This window comes from Passer domesticus, unplaced genomic scaffold (genome assembly GCF_036417665.1).
Source record: "Passer domesticus isolate bPasDom1 unplaced genomic scaffold, bPasDom1.hap1 HAP1_SCAFFOLD_54, whole genome shotgun sequence".
NCBI lineage: Eukaryota > Metazoa > Chordata > Aves > Passeriformes > Passeridae > Passer > Passer domesticus.
In genome coordinates, this window is record NW_026990162.1 from 974,450 (window position 1) to 991,120 (window position 16,671).

A 16,671-nucleotide genomic window follows, 5' to 3' on the forward strand; every position below is an offset into this window, starting at 1 on the left:
ATAGCTTTACTATAGTATATCTGCTTATGACTTGCTTAAAACATCCTTTTTGCACACCTTAAGCCTTGCTATTTTACAACACAGCAATTTTAATGCTGTGAAAGTCCAGTCAGTTCAAAGGACAAAAGTCATGTCTGATAGAAATTACGTGTCATTGTGAGAAGTCACACCTGTCCCAAGGTTTTAATTCAAAACCTTCCTCCATGTCTATACCTTCAGCCACCATCTCTGTGAGATTTCAAGAACTCTCTGTGAATCCATTTCCTATCTATGTCTCTTATATGCTAAACACTTTGATAGTTTTTTGTCATTTGTGGCACACACTGAAGTATGCAAGGTATTACCAGAGTATCGCTACCAAAACACCCAACACATACAGAGTTATTTAACAAAGTTCCCTTTGTCAAGGTGCAAAGATCCATCCTTGGAACAAATCATCTAACCAGGACTCACCATCTTCTTTAATTGGAGATGTCAAATATATCAGCTTTTGTATACTTTTGTGGATGGATTCAGAATGATGAGACAGGTTCGTGCAACACAATCCACAAATTCCTCACAACCACGTCCATGTGCCAGGAAAAAAAAAAAAATCAACAGCTGCTCTATTTCAAAGGGTAGCATGCCCAACACTGTTATCATCTGTTAGCATATCACTGATTGCACTGGATGTGGCATTAGTTTGTTAAATTGTTAAACAATTAAAAACAACCAACATCAGTGTATCATTCAATTTTGCTCCATTTTTTTGTGAGCTAATTTTTGGCAAAAGATCCTCCCACATCCTCCTCAATTTGAAAACTTTGCATTTGACCTTCAATAAAAATTTCACCTTTGAAAACCCAATACAGGAGATCTATTACATCACAAAACAAAAACCACTATTTTGTCAAAAGAGCTCTACAAAACCAACAATTGACACATTTATAAACAGCATAAAATCAGAGTTTGCAGGTCCCAGCAATGAACAAGAAATGTCAGGTGTGACCCGTGATCCCTCTGTTCAGCTCACGTCTGCGTACTTGCTTCTACGGTCTTGGACTCATCAACAACTTCTGGGGTGTGATATGGTTGGATGTTTTTCACTGGGACCCACTTAATTCCTGCACCTGTAGAGACAGAAGCATACCCTTTGCCCCAAGTGGTTAATCAGAAAGGATCTTCAATTTGTCCTGTCCCAGGGTTTCTAATTACAACAGGAAGATTTTCTTTTCATTTTGCCTGTGTGTTATTTGAAAAATGCCTAAAAATTGGTGGATCAGGTTCTGCAACAGAGCAGTTCAAGAAATTTAAAACATATAAAGCTTTGTTCAACCTCATCTGTGGTATGACCTCTACTCCCCCCCTCTGTTGATCAAGAATATGTTTTAATGTCTGATGTGTCCTCTCAACAATTGCTTGACGTATGGGAGAATGGTGACAAACAGTCCAATCTTTAAAAAAAGTAGCCAATTTTTGAGATATATATGCGGGACCATTGCCATTTTTTACTTCTTGGGGCACACCAAATGAAGCAAAAGCTTGTAAAATTGTTGACAAGCATGGTTACCTGTTTCACCTGTGTGAAGAGAAGCAAAAACTGCACCAGAGAATGTGTCTACTGAAACATGAGTATTTTAAACTTTACTAAAAGAAAGGTATTTAGTGATATCCATTTGCCACAACTGCAGGCTCTGCAAATACCATGGGTTGACCACTCCTGTAGAAACAGGAGGCTGCACAAGCTGGCAGTCAGGGCAAGTACTGATGATAGCTTTAGCCTGACTTTTAGAAATTGGAAACATTTGCACAAGTGCTTGCACATTTCAGTGAAAAAAGACATGACTCAGTTTTGCTTGTTCAAAAATGTTTGCAAAGTGTTTGAAATAACCATTCCCAGTTTGTCTGCTCTCACATTTTCTTCCACTAAAAATCCAGGAAGTGAAGAATGAGCCCCAATGTGAGAAACAAAATATGGATTAGTTCTATATTGCAACGATGTATAAAGACAGGAAAGCCAACAATATAAAGTGTCATTACTAACATCTTTTAGAACTGATCCTTCTAATCATTTAACCACATTAGCAACAGAATCTCTGATTAAATTAAAAGGTTGTGGGAAGAGCTGAAAAGCCTGAATCACAGCAGCAAGCCCAGCAATCTGAAGAGATCCTTCTATTATTTGAAAATCTGATTCCCAGGTTTTAGATGTTTGGCTCAACCAAATTACAACTGATTTATGACTTTTCCCAGATCCATCAGTGAAGAGAGTTATTGCATTTAAAGGTTCCTCACTTAACATAGGTTCCTCTCTAAAACTCAATTTTGCTTGCAATAATTTGTGAGCCACGTAAGGAACAGAACAAATACCTGGAAAATTTACCAATGCATATTGTAAATCATCAGAATTTTGCATTGCCCAATCAAGAGAATCTTTTTTTCAGTGGTAAATAGATAACTGCAAATTTTGACTTGCTAAACTGAACAGTCTTGTTCTGGCCTTAATGACAATTTGTGCTATCATCCCTAACAGTGTAAAACTAGTCTTTGGAAACCTGTAGGGAAGAAAAACCCATTCTATTCTCAACAAAGGATATCTCTCAGAAAGGTGCCATTGAAAAATGAGACCATAAAGTCACATTTTTAATGTGACATTTTTAAAGAAAGAAGTCCAGGCTGAAGAGGTCCCATGTCTTCAGTCATTCCATTCATCTTCCTCAGGTCATGAAGCAACCTCCAGGAGCCTGATGTCTTCTTGTGGATGAGGAATATTGGTGAATTCCAGGGACTATTCATGGGTGTGATGTGATCTTGGACCTATAATTGCTCCGTTACCAATCTCTTAAGGATATTTAATTTTTTCTCTGTTAAAGGCCATTGATCAATCCTTATAGGATTATTGTGTGGCAGGGGGCCCTCGAACGGGTGAAATAATGTGCTTTGACTCCATGATTGCAGAAGGCTGAGCAATTGCTTTATCGAGCTATACTATATTATAGTATAGTACAGACTGAAGAATTGCTTTATTGAGCTATGCTATATTATATTACACTACTACACTATACTACTAGGAAAAACCCATCTCCACTGCCAGGCAGTCCAACACACTGGATCCAATTGGGCAAGGAATCCAACACCAGCACCAGAGTCCAATTAGGAAACTACCTTTTGGTAAACAACCTCCAGAACACATTCCACATGTGCACAACAACAGGTGCAGAGATTAAGAGAAGAATTGTTTTCTCTGAGCTTTCTCACAGCTTCTCAGGAAAATCCTGGCAGAGAATGAAGTCTCTTTCTGTCCACAGAATATGTGAATACCACAAGAGGACCATTGGGTTTCCAGTTCAGGTTTAAAGTGGTAGGTTTTGATGTGGTTTGCTCCCTTCCCTGACGGTGAGAAGCTTCTGAACAACAAAAGGACACACTGTGGCTGTCCCTTCTTCAGGAGCTCTGCTTTACACTGTGTTTTCTTTTTTTCTCTCATCACTGCTGTATCTGATACAAAAGAACAGGCAGTGTTGGCACAGTAACCAGCTGCCCCAGGAGCCCTGCCAAGAAAGGCACAGGAGCAGAGCTCCAAGTTCTTGGCAGTAGGGTTATAAATAAGTTAGCTTTTGTAGGCGGGGACATGAATTGTTACTTAATGCAATCAATTGTTACACTTAATTTAGGTAATAAGTTATAGAGTAATAAGTTACGGAATTAAATGTGCTGAAATAGGAATGCATGCCCAGTAGAGGGAGGGTGGTGAGATCTGGGTGAGGGAATTTGCTAGAAAACTGCCTCAGGAGATGATGACATTAATATGAAACATGATTGCAAGAGCAGGCAGCCAGTGAAGCCTCAGAACTCTGGAATGATTGGCCAGAGATGCACCATCTTATGGAACAACCAACAACCAAGACAAGGAGCAAGCAACAGGTGGATTGAGAGCGCATCACTCCTGTGGCTTTAAGAGACTTTAAAAGCCCCGGGTGCTGAGCACCTGGGTCCTTCTGTCCAGCCCGTGTCCAAGGAAACACCCTGTGCAGCACGCAGCATTGTTAGCTTGGAACTTGGACTTGCAGCCCAGGTCCCAGGCTCACCCTGGGCTCTCCTCTGCACTTGTCTTGACTTTCAATAAACAGGCCCGAGCCTTTGGAAAGATCTTGGCTTCATTTTGCCAATTTCACTCAGCAGTGAGGCTCTTCAGACAGGGTGGCCAAACAAATTTTCTGCTTGTGTTGGGTTTTCACCAGCTATCGGTCCTGCGAGTTTTTCAACTAGAAAATATTTTCTGCTGAATCATGACTCCCGTCACAAAGTGTTAACTATCCAAATCTAGCACACAAATTCCACACTGAGAGGAGCTAGAAATAAATTTATACTTCTTGTATTAGAGGAATTACTTTCATCTATACTACAACACTTATCCTTCAGCCAAATGAGGCTGCCCCATAAAGGAAGGAGGTCAAGGGCTTCTCTTTTCTTGGCTACTTTTTTCCTATTCTTTTTGCTTTGTTTTGCCCTGTGGCCTCATCACAAACCAATATAGAATGAGATTGGTTTGCCAGACAGCAAGCTGGCACCTGATGAAAATAAATTGAATAAATGTGGAAAGCAGAAAATGGAGTGAAATTTCTTACATGGAGAAATAATTCAACTGTGTTAACTGTGCTATTAGACCTCTTAAAAAAAAAAAAAAAAACAACAAAAACCCAGCAGATGAAAAAGTCACTATGACTTTCAGAATCCATTATGATACAGAGTTGGATATATAGAAACAAATAATGTAAAGAAAAAAACCTTTTCTTTGACTACATTAAACAAATGTTAGTGGTGGAGCATCAGTTACTGCATTCACCTACTACATGAAGAGAGCTGTCACATGCATGTGATATAGAAAACACCCACCCACTCAGCCTGAAATAGCCACAGGCCCACTTTTGAGCAACTGGTGACATGTGCTCTGTATGCATGACCACTCTGCAGTCAGGTTTCTTGTGTGCTATCATGATGCACATTAAAGATGGATGTCATAAAAGGATTAAGGGGGTCTGTGATCTGCATTGTTTTGTGCTGTATTTCCTAGCCCAAGGGATTAGTTGCTATAAACTGCTCAGGATCTCCATATTTTCCAGATGAGTCAGTGAAAAGAAAACAGTAATGAGAGCATCCAATATGAAACTCAGAAACATGACTGAAGGCTGTGCTGACCTGCAAAACGAATGGTGCTGGTTGGCACTGTCAGAAACTCCTTGCTCTGTAGAATCTTTTGTTTTTCCTGACAATGAAGTCTGTCATTCCTGAGTAACAACAGGCTGACACTTCCACAGCAAAAACGTACCATCATAGCACCTAGTTTCATTTCCAGTCAATCACAGTCAATTTGCTTCTCACTAAGCCATTCAGAAAGCTTCCTTAAACACACATTTTCCATCTTATTGCAAACCTATAGTATTTGTTTAAATAATTTAACTTTGAAGACAGGAAGATTTAGAAGCGACCCTCACAGCTGATGTTCTTTAAGTTGCTTGGAGCTGGCTACTGCATAAAGCAAGCTGCTGAGCTGGGTGTCAAGTCCCGATATCCCTAAAGATTAGTAGATGATCTGGGTCCCAAGTGCAAAATAAGCATTCAAATGTCATGTATTATTCAAAGCATCAGATATTTCAAGTATGAAAAGACATAGTTAGCTGCTTCTCTAACAAAAAGAGTTTCCAATCTTATGAGCTGGAGATGATTTAAACAATTTAGAAGTGATTTAGAAATCACTTGGGGTGATTTAAACAGAACTCTCCACAGCTCTCCCACAGCTTTCCGAAATATATAAATAGTATTTTATCTATGCAGCCATTTGTAAAGAAAAATTAATTTATGTTCAATAAAAAAATTCATTTATTCATTATTTATAAGTCATCCTAATTTTACAGAACAATGAAAGTAAAATCAGAACGACATGCTTTTATTTACAATGAAATCTTTATAAATCCTTTCCCTGCTAAATTATATTTGATGGGATTTTTTAGCTGTTTCATGTGTACTTTCAGAATGCAGTCTGCTCAGAATGGTGAGTGACTTTCACCTAATTCAATAAGCTGTTCAACCACAGAGCATTGACAACTGCCTTTGTGAAAGCCAGTATGAATTGACTTGTGACAGTCAATTAGAATTCAGTATTTGGTTAGAGATTCTTACACAACAGCCAGATACCTCGCCAGTCAGACTGTCTCAACGTGGATGTGTGTATAATTATTCTACCCACAATTTGTTTCTTTACCTTATCACAGAATGAGATCCCTACCAACTTGGGGACAAACTAAATCCGTTGTCTTTCATGAAGAGGGCTAACTTATTCAGCCCTCTGCTGCCATTTTTTAACAGCCTGCTGAGTTCCTGCTTGTAAATAACTGTATTACAATGTGCCATAAACCCATAGCAGCAGAAGTAGTGTAAACTCATCTCAGTACTTCTGTTTCCTTTCTTCCTAAGGAATGAAGGATTGATTCCTCCACCCCTCCTTGCAATCCCTTGACACTGGCTACAGCTTCTCCCTGTAACATCTTATGGGCACATAACAAGCATGAGACAGCTGGCACAGGTACCAGCACTGCAACAAAAAGTGCATAGGAATTTTTGTTGCCTGGCAAGGAAGTTACACAGTCAGTCATAATGTCGATTACACAAGAAAAAACAAAAAAAATAAAAACAGAGGAGAGATTCTAGATTTCTATAGATCACAAAAACAGGACACCAAAACAAACAAATGAACAAAAAAAAAAATACACTGTACCTTTTAGTTATAAAAACATAGGGTGAAAAAGAAAAAAAAAACAAAACAACAACAAAAAAAAACCCACAAAAAAACAAAACAAAAGAAAAAAAACAAAAAAATACCAAAAAAAAAACCAAAAAAAACCCCACGAGAACTCCTATGCAGGATTCCTGCCTAATAAGCTTTGAGAGATTATGTTTACAGAGTAGTCCGCCCTTCTTTTATTCTCTCAACTGCCCTGAGAGCCACTGCAGTGTTTCCCAACTCTCCATTTCACTGCTCCAACTTTTCAAAGCAATATGGCAGAAGAAATAGCAGCAGGGCATCAAATCATCCCAGTTATTATTCTTCTCACCTTTGCTTTTCTGTTTTGGAAACTGAGGATAAGTGCATACCATCACTGCAACAAACCCGACCTAGCTGGAGAACCCTGCATGGATTGCTCATGTGACGGAGACCGGCAGCCCCAGCCACAGGCTGGAGAAGCCCCCTGGTCCCGGTACTCGGCATGGGGGGCTGGCAGCTGTGCCCCTGCCCAGCGCCGCACCCGGGGCCGCCAGCCTGCGCCCCGCACACCACTCCCTGCCCTGGGCCGTGCGGGCCGGCTGGGCCGGTGCCCGGCTCGGGCAGCGCCCGGCCGAGGTGCAGAGCCCGCGCCGGGCCTTCCCTGCCAGCGCTCCCCGCAGCTGTTTCAGGACCAGAGCCCAGCGGCTGAGCACCTGCGCTGCGCCCTGCCGCGCCTGCAGAGCCCGCAGAGGTCCCTGCGAGAGACGGCCGTCAGCATCATGGGTGAGCCACGAGCCCGGCGTCCCTCCCCGCCTCCCGGCCCGGCTGCTGCCCCGGCAGCCGGAGCCGAGCCCTCCCCGGGGCGGCAGCGTGCGGCAGGGGCCCGGCCCGAGCCCTGCCCGGGGAGGAGGGCGTGCGGCCCCGGGGCTGGCAGCGCCCGTGTCGGGCAGCTTTGCCGCCCGGGGCCGCCACCTGTGCCTCTGTCTTGCCAGGGGTGGCCGGAGCGCTGATGACGGGGCAGAAGGAGGAGCTCCAGGTCCTCACTGAGGGTGAGTGAGGGCAGCCGCGGGCCAGCGGGGACCGCCGGGGGCAGCTGCACATGCCGGCCCCGCAGCTACAGTCCGTGCCCGGGCTGCCCAGGGCTCTGCTCCCTGTGCGGACCAGGGGCGGCGGGGGCAGAGCCCGGAGGGCTTTCAGGGACACGTGGGGGATCCGTGGCCAGCACCTTCCGGCCCAAGCCCGTGGCTGCCTCTCCCTCCTGGCCATGGCAACAGCCGGCTGGGATGGCCCTGGCAGGAGGCTTTCCTTGCATTCCCTCAATCCGGCCTCTGGCCGTGGCTCTGTTCCTCTCTCTTCCAGCTCTTCAAGCCATCGGGGAAGATCAGAGCCCATCCTGCAGGAGCACACTGATGCAGCTGGCATTCAAAACCAGATCTCTGCGACTTCGTTTGTCAGCTGAATCAGATGGACCGGAGTCTGGCAATTTCCAGCTCCCACTGGAGATGGGAGCACCTGCAGAACAGAAGAGACCAGCTGGAGCTCCAGGCACAGCTCTAGCTGCTCACAGCTGAGCCTGTGGGAAGCTCCAGGAGCTCCTGCCATCCCTCTCCCTGGTGGCATCTCCCTCCCTGCAGCCCTCAGGCCCTGCTCATCCCCTTTTTTACCTACCAGCTCACCCCTTCCCTTCGCTTTCCTTTAATAAACAGTTTAGCTTTTGCACGTTACCCGCGTCTCCGTGGAGCTGAAGCGGCGCAAACCCTGAGCCCGGGGACACGCGGAACCCTGCTGCCCTTCTCTTCTGCGCTGCATTCTCTGCACGGATAGAGAGGAAGAAGGGCAGCTCAGGCTGCAAAGCTCCCTGTCCTGCAGCAGCGGAGTGGCAGAGGCTCAGAGGCGTCCCAGTGGCCGCAGCGCTGTCAGGCAGTGCCTGCACGCTGCGTGCAGTTCCGGCGCCTCTGCTCTCCCCACAAGCCAGGAAGCGCTGCCCCTGCCTCAGAGCCAATCAGAAACCCAACCAAGTGAGACCAGGGCCAGGGGATCCTTCCCATCTCTCTGGGGCATGGATGCAAAACAGCTACTGCGTCTCCCTGCGCCTGTGTTTGGGGTGTGCTGAGCCCAGAGCCGGCCAGCTTGTGCTCTGCTCTGCCAGGAGCGTTCTGGGCGGGCAGGAGAAGTGCTGCGTGCACAGTGGGAAGGGGCTGACCAGAGCCTCCTGCGGGAACAGGGCTCCGCTCCCTGGCTGACAACAGCCTGCTTTTGCTGCCCTGAGCGCAGGCAGGAATTCAGGCATGTGAAGAGGCAGTGGGCAGCTCCTGTTTATAGGGGGCCCGGGGCTGCGTGCCCGAAGGGACCTGTGGAAACAGACTCGGGGGAAGGAAGACGAGCTCAAACTGGAGTGCCATGGCTGCAAGGAGCAGAAGGAATTCAGCCTTGCCAGAGTTTCTTACGTGTGTGTTGGTGCTCCCTGGGAAATGTGCGCATTTGGGGAAATGCCTTTGGAAGAGAGGGGCTTGCTTCTCAAGCAAAGTGCTTCCCCAGGAGCCCCCAGTGAGGTAGGTGCAGCTGTCTCCCTTTGCTTCCCTGTGCTCCTTTCTGTCCCTGAGGCCCCTTGCACTTGGCAGTGGGGCGTGGGAAGGGAGAAGGCTGTCAAGAGCAGCTTTGGCACCTGCCTGGGCCTGCGGAGACCAAACCAAGCACCTGTGGTAGGGTGTGTTCCCCGCTTTGAGCACAGGACAGAGCCGGATCATCTCTGTCCAGCTGAGAACCCCAAATGTCTCTCAGAGAGCTGTGAATTCCAAGGCCTTTATTAATGCCATCTTCCCTATCTGGTGTGTTTTAGCTCTTGGCAAGATGCGTTTGCTTCTTGCTTGCTGGAAGCCGCTCTGCTCCAGGGCCAGCACAAAGCTGGGCTGTGCGGGCCGGGCACAGACGTGGAGAGCACTTGGCCGGCCTTGGTGTGTCCAGGGCTGTGTTAGACACTCAGGGCAACAGATTCCTTCCAACCAGGGGCGCCTTGCCTGGGGAGGGGGTGGCCCTGGGGCACGTGGCAGCGTCAGCAAGGGCCCCTTGTGACACGGTGCAGCAGGGTCACCGTGCGGCGCAGTGGAACAGGGTGTGGCAGCAGCCCTTTGTGACACGCGCTGACATAGGTGCTGGCAGCGTCACGGCCACGCCAGAGTGCTCGGTGCACGCGACGGGACAGGACGTGACAGAGCGGTGCTGTGTGGATCCTCCGCACAGCCAGCTCGTTCATTGCCCACCCGAAGCTTTTCCGAAGCGCTACTCCTGCGGCTGGCCTCACGGCCAGACCTCGGGACACGTTGACTCGGAGTCTTTCCGAGGCATCTCCCATCCCTGCGGCCGGTGCCCCTGTGGCCAGGCCGTGGGAGTTGGTGACCTCCATCCTTCACGAGGAGTCTCCTGTCATTGTGGCAGGAGCCCTCGAGAACACAGGGCAGGACTTGCTGTCCTGTCATCCTCCTGAGGCCTCCCTGTCGCAGGTGCCTGCAAGGCACGACTGCGGCACCGCTGACTCCGACCTTTGCCGAGGCATCTGTCCCTCCAGGTCGGGCAGCGGGATGGCGAGCAAAGTGCTCAGCCTATTCCGGAGGCTTCGGGGGAAGAAAAAGAACGGCCCTGCAGCTGCCCCAGTGCAGCAGCCTGCAGAGCCGGAGCAGTTGCAGCCGCTGCAGGACGGTGAGTGGTGCAGCTGGGCCACAGGCCTGGTGCCTGCAGCCAGCCTAGGCCCCATCCCGCCCCATCCCATCCCATCCCATCCCATCCCATCCCATCCCATCCCATCCCATCCCATCCCATCCCATCCCATCCCATCCCATCCCTATGGACATGCCCACGGACAGGATGGGACAGGGGCAGGGACTGCCCCCCCGATGGCAGTCGTGCTCCATCCCTCGGGCACGCAGGGGGCTGTTCCTGCCTGGGGAGCGCAGGGCTGGCCTGTGTTCTCCGGCCTCTCCCACAGCCCCTCAGCTCTGGCTGCTCTCCCTCTTTGCCAGACGCAGCCAAGGACGCCACTCAAGAGCAGGAGACCACCCGCGGCCGCTTCCGTAGAGCGGCGCAGGTACCTGCGGCCATCCCCACCTGGGCCGGGCCTGCTGGCCCTGCTCGGCCCACCCCCGTCCTTGCAGCAGACCATGGAACGTCCCTCTCTTCCCGCCCTTCCTTCTGCTGCAGGCACTGCGGAGGTTCCTGCGCCTTCGGCGCAGAAAGAACAGGGCCACCATGACCGGAGGCACGGCCCAGCCCGACTCCGTGCCCAGCCAGCTGCGGGCAGAGCCTGCTGCCAGCACTGCGCCCGCTGAGCTCGCTGCAAGCTGTGAGCGGGCAGCGGCCGAGGGCCGGGCGGAGGCTGACATGGCCCTGACGGAGGGGATGGCCACCTCAAACACCCGCAATCAGGCCAGCCCGGAGGTGGACGCAGTGACTGCCCTGACTGTGAGTCCTGCACCCAGTCTGGGGTTTTGCCAGAAGGGTGTTTCTTCACCGCAGCAGGCAATCAGCCTGGGGCCGGGGCTGAAGGCCTCCCAGGATCACGTGGCCCCTCAAGCCATGTCTGCTGGTCCAGCTCAGCCTTTGGGGCCATCACAGTGGGGTGGGAAGGCAAGCACTTCCTGGGCGAGGCTGGGCAAGTTGCTGCCTTGGATAGCACACCAAGTCTCCCTCATGCCGTTCCCTCCAGGTGCTAGCCACGGTCAGGGCCATCCTGGAGAGACTGGCGTCCTGCGACACCGTGGACGCCGGGCTGCAAATGGCCATCGTGAGCCTGACCGAAGAACATCCCGCTCATGTGGTCATGAGCCTCCTGCACTGTGCCCCATTATGTGACAGGTACGGGGCACAAGTGCCTCCAGAGCTCGGTGCTCACCGGCCCGTAGGGCCCCTCGGGCCCCTCTGTTTCCCAAGCCTGCTGCCATGCTCCCTCCCGGCCCCTCAGGGCACTGGGGCTCTGTCACCCGGCCCCACGCAGCTGCACGGGGCAGGGTGCTGACACACAGCTCTGGTCCCACAGAGCTGCCACACTGATGTGGAGGGCCATGGCCACCTCAGAAGTCGCCGTGGAGGAGGTCCTTCCGGCACTGCTCTCCGTGCTAGAGCAGCAGCCACCGCACGGCCTGATCTTCTGCAGCGGGAATGAGGCCGCCTTTGCCCTGGCTGTGAGTTTCTGGAGCTGGCCTTTGCTCGCCCTCCAGGTCACCCTCTCCAGCAGCTCTCCATGCTCTCCCAACGCTGCAGCTCCCGGCCTGGGCTGAAAGCTGGGCTCAGGGCAGGTTCAGGGACAGCAGGCCGGGTGCCCGCCCTGCCTCTCCCCTCGGGCCGTGCCTCATGGGCACCTCGGCACTGAGCTCTGCCTCGGGGTGCTTTGTCTCTTGCAGGCAACTCTGGTGCTGCGGAGGATTGTCCCCACGTCTGAGTGGCACTACGGGATGCACATTTATTCTCCCCAGCTGCTCGTGGATCTGCTCTTGCAAATGTTTTCTACCACAGAGCAGATGCCAGAGGACGTTGAGACCCGGAGCTTCTGGAGAGTGTGCCAGGAGGAACACGGCCTTCCCAGCGACCCCAACAGGTGCCAGTCGCCCTGTCCTTCCCATGCCCCCTGTGGCCAGGGCCAGTGCTCCCAGCGTGACCCGGCCTTTGCTCGGCACACAGGTTTGCAGCGCACACCATGAAGGCTCTGCTCTCCCGACTGGGCTTCGACAAGAAGCTGGTGGCTCTGGAGCACACACAGGTCTGGGACGCCCTGCTCTGTGCCAACACCCAGCACGAGGCAGCGGGCCTGCTGGCCAGGTGAGACCCCCTTCTCCCCTCCGCCACTGCCAGCATTTGTGCCCCGTGCCCGGAGTGCCCCACACAGTCCCCGCGGCCGTAAGCCAGAGGGCCTTGCCACCGAGGCACGGCCGAGCAGACTGCACAAGCCTGGCAGAGGAGGATGCCCAGGAGCAGCCGCTTCCCAAGGGGCCCGTGTCCCCTTGCAGAGTGCTGGGGAATGATCCGACCTCTGTCAGTCACTCCTGGGAGAGGTTTGCCTGCCGGCTCAGGGCCTTGGTGCCTTTTTCCCCTGCCAGGGAGATGCGCCGTGGCTTGAGCCCCCTGTGTCCCCACATGGCCTCGCACCTGCTCAGCCTGCTCATCCGCAAGCAGCCACGCCGGGATCTGCCTGCCCTGGCCTTCTTTGTGGAGGTGAGCCTGACGGCCAGCGCTGCCTGCCTGAGCTGCCTCCCAGCTCTCGGGCCTCTGCTAGCCGCAGCCGCCTGGGACGCTGCCTGCGCCCGCTGCCGCTGCTGCAGGGGCCCGGCCCTGTGCGGCTCCGGGCTCCTGCCGGCCGGCTCCCCCGTCACTGCCCTGTGCCTTTCAGCTCCTGGACTGTCTGGACTTGAGCCGATACGGTCCCAGTGCCCTCTGGCTCCTATCCAGGCACCTGCCCAGCCAGTGCAGGGACAGGCTGCGCCTGCAGCTCAGAGGCCTCGTGCTGCTCAGCAAGGAGCCCTCGCTGGTGAGAAGGGGGCAGTGGCTGAAGCCGCGCTGGCAGCGTGGGGCGGGGGAACACACACCTTTGGCCTTGGCTGGCCTCTGTCAGCAGAGGCAGCTGCTCCCAGCTCTCCTGCCTCCCGCTTCAGCTGCCCCAGTGCCCCGAGCAGCTGCTGCTGCTGCAGCCGTTCACGGCTTCACAGCACAGCCCCGTCTTGCACACAGGGCAGAGGAATACGCGGCCTCTATCAACACCTGCTGGAGCAGCTGCGTGATCCCAATGCGGAGATGCTCTGGACGAGCCTCTCCGTGCTCACGCACGTGCTGCAGGACAAACACCTCAAGATACCCAGCATCACCGCCCTGAAGCTAGCTGAGCCCCTGCTGCCACACTTTGACAACGTAAGGCTCTGTGCCCCCTGCCCAGGGCACTGGCCCCTGCCTGGAAACTCTGTGCTCTCTGCAGTTTTCGGCCGTTGCCCCAGTGGGCCTGGAGCATTTGGTGCTTAGGACTTTTCCTTTCCTTGCAGGACAACAGCCAGCTGCAGCTGCTCTCCATTCAGCTCTTCAGCCAGGTGATGGAGCTGGGAGTGGAAGAGGGGGAAGAGCCTCTCACGAGAATCCTGAGCCAGTGCCTGCTGCCTCTATTCCTGTGCTTGGCACGTGGCCAAGGTGAGGTTCTGTGGGATGCTGCCCCATCCATGGCAGGGGGCTCGGCCCCCTCCTGCCCTGGCGCCTGGCGGGCTCCAGCCTCCCCCTGGCCTTGGCACAGGGACACGGGTCCTGTGCCCTGGGCTCTGGTGCCACCTGCGGCTCTCTGCTGCTCTCCAGGACTCTCGCGAAGCCCTGCTTTGTGCGGCACGCTGCCCGAGGAGGACGGACCTGCAGGAGCTGCGGATGAAGTTTGCCCAGAGCCTGGTAAGGACAGCCCGGCAGCCCCAGCTGCAGGCTGGAGAAGCCCCCTGGCCCCAGTGCTCAGCGTGGGGGGCTGGCAGCTGTGCCCCTGCCCAGCGCCGCACCCGGGGCCGCCACCTGTGCCTCTGTGTTGCCAGGGGTGGCCGGAGCGCTCATGACGGGGCAGAAGGAGGAGCTCCAGGTCCTCGCTGAGGGTGAGTGAGGGCAGCCGCGGGCCAGCGGGGACCGCCGGGGGCAGCTGCACATGCTGGCCCCGCAGCTACAGTCCGTGTCCGGGCTGCCCAGGGCTCTGCTCCCTGTGCGGACCAGGGGCGGCGGGGGCAGAGCCCGGAGAGCTTTCAGGGACACGTGGGGGATCCGTGGCCAGCACCCTCCGGCCCAAGCCTGTGGCTGCCTCTCCCTCCTGGCCATGGCAACAGCCGGCTGGGATGGCCCTGGCAGGAGGCTTTCCTTGCATTCCCTCAATCCGGCCTCTGGCCGTGGCTCTGTTCCTCTCTCTTCCAGCTCTTCAAGCCATCGGGGAAGATCAGAGCCCATCCTGCAGGAGCACACTGATGCAGCTGGCATTCAAAACCAGATCTCTGCGACTTCGTTTGTCAGCTGAATCAGATGGACCGGAGTCTGGCAATTTCCAGCTCCCACTGGAGATGGGAGCACCTGCAGAACAGAAGAGACCAGCTGGAGTTCCAGGCACAGCTCTAGCTGCTCACAGCTGAGCCTGTGGGAAGCTCCAGGAGCTCCTGCCATCCCTCTCCCTGCTGGCATCTCCCTCCCTGCAGCCCTCAGGCCCTGCTCATCCCCTTTTTTACCTACCAGCTCACCCCTTCCCTTCGCTTTCCTTTAATAAACAGTTTATCTTTTGCACGTTACCCGCGTCTCCGTGGAGCTGAAGCGGCGCAAACCCTGAGCCCGGGGACACGCGGAACCCTGCTGCCCTTCTCTTCTGCGCTGCATTCTCTGCACGGACAGAGAGGAAGAAGGGCAGCTCAGGCTGCAAAGCTCCCTGTCCTGCAGCAGCGGAGTGGCAGAGGCTCAGAGGCGTCCCAGTGGCCGCAGCGCTGTCAGGCAGTGCCTGCACGCTGTGTGCGATTCCGGCGCCTCTGCTCTCCCCACAAGCGAGGAAGCGCTGCCCCTGCCTCAGAGCCAATCAGAAACCCAACCAAGTGAGACCAGGGCCAGGGGATCCTTCCCATCTCTCTGGGGCATGGATGCAAAACAGCTACTGCGTCTCCCTGCGCCTGTGTTTGGGGTGTGCTGAGCCCAGAGCCGGCCAGCTTGTGCTCTGCTCTGCCAGGAGCGTTCTGGGCGGGCAGGAGAAGTGCTGCGTGCACAGTGGGAAGGGGCTGACCAGAGCCTCCTGCGGGAACAGGGCTCCGCTCCCTGGCTGACAACAGCCTGCTTTTGCTGCCCTGAGCGCAGGCAGGAATTCAGGCATGTGAAGAGGCAGTGGGCAGCTCCTGTTTATAGGGGGCCCGGGGCTGCGTGCCCGAAGGGACCTGTGGAAACAGACTCGGGGGAAGGAAGACGAGCTCAAACTGGAGTGCCATGGCTGCAAGGAGCAGAAGGAATTCAGCCTTGCCAGAGTTTCTTACGTGTGTGTTGGTGCTCCCTGGGAAATGTGCGCATTTGGGGAAATGCCTTTGGAAGAGAGGGGCTTGCTTCTCAAGCAAAGTGCTTCCCCAGGAGCCCCCAGTGAGGTAGGTGCAGCTGTCTCCCTTTGCTTCCCTGTGCTCCTTTCTGTCCCTGAGGCCCCTTGCACTTGGCAGTGGGGCGTGGGAAGGGAGAAGGCTGTCAAGAGCAGCTTTGGCACCTGCCTGGGCCTGCGGAGACCAAACCAAGCACCTGTGGTAGGGTGTGTTCCCCGCTTTGAGCACAGGACAGAGCCGGATCATCTCTGTCCAGCTGAGAACCCCAAATGTCTCTCAGAGAGCTGTGAATTCCAAGGCCTTTATTAATGCCATCTTCCCTATCTGGTGTGTTTTAGCTCTTGGCAAGATGCGTTTGCTTCTTGCTTGCTGGAAGCCGCTCTGCTCCAGGGCCAGCACAAAGCTGGGCTGTGCGGGCCGGGCACAGACGTGGAGAGCACTTGGCCGGCCTTGGTGTGTCCAGGGCTGTGTTAGACACTCAGGGCAACAGATTCCTTCCAACCAGGGGCGCCTTGCCTGGGGAGGGGGTGGCCCTGGGGCACGTGGCAGCGTCAGCAAGGGCCCCTTGTGACACGGTGCAGCAGGGTCACCGTGCGGCGCAGTGGAACAGGGTGTGGCAGCAGCCCTTTGTGACACGCGCTGACATAGGTGCTGGCAGCGTCACGGCCACGCCAGAGTGCTCGGTGCACGCGACGGGACAGGACGTGACAGAGCGGTGCTGTGTGGATCCTCCGCACAGCCAGCTCGTTCATTGCCCACCCGAAGCTTTTCCGAAGCGCTACTCCTGCGGCTGGCCTCACGGCCAGACCTCGGGACACGTTGACTCGGAGTCTTTCCGAGGCATCTCCCATCCCTGCGGCCGGTGCCCCTGTGGCCAGG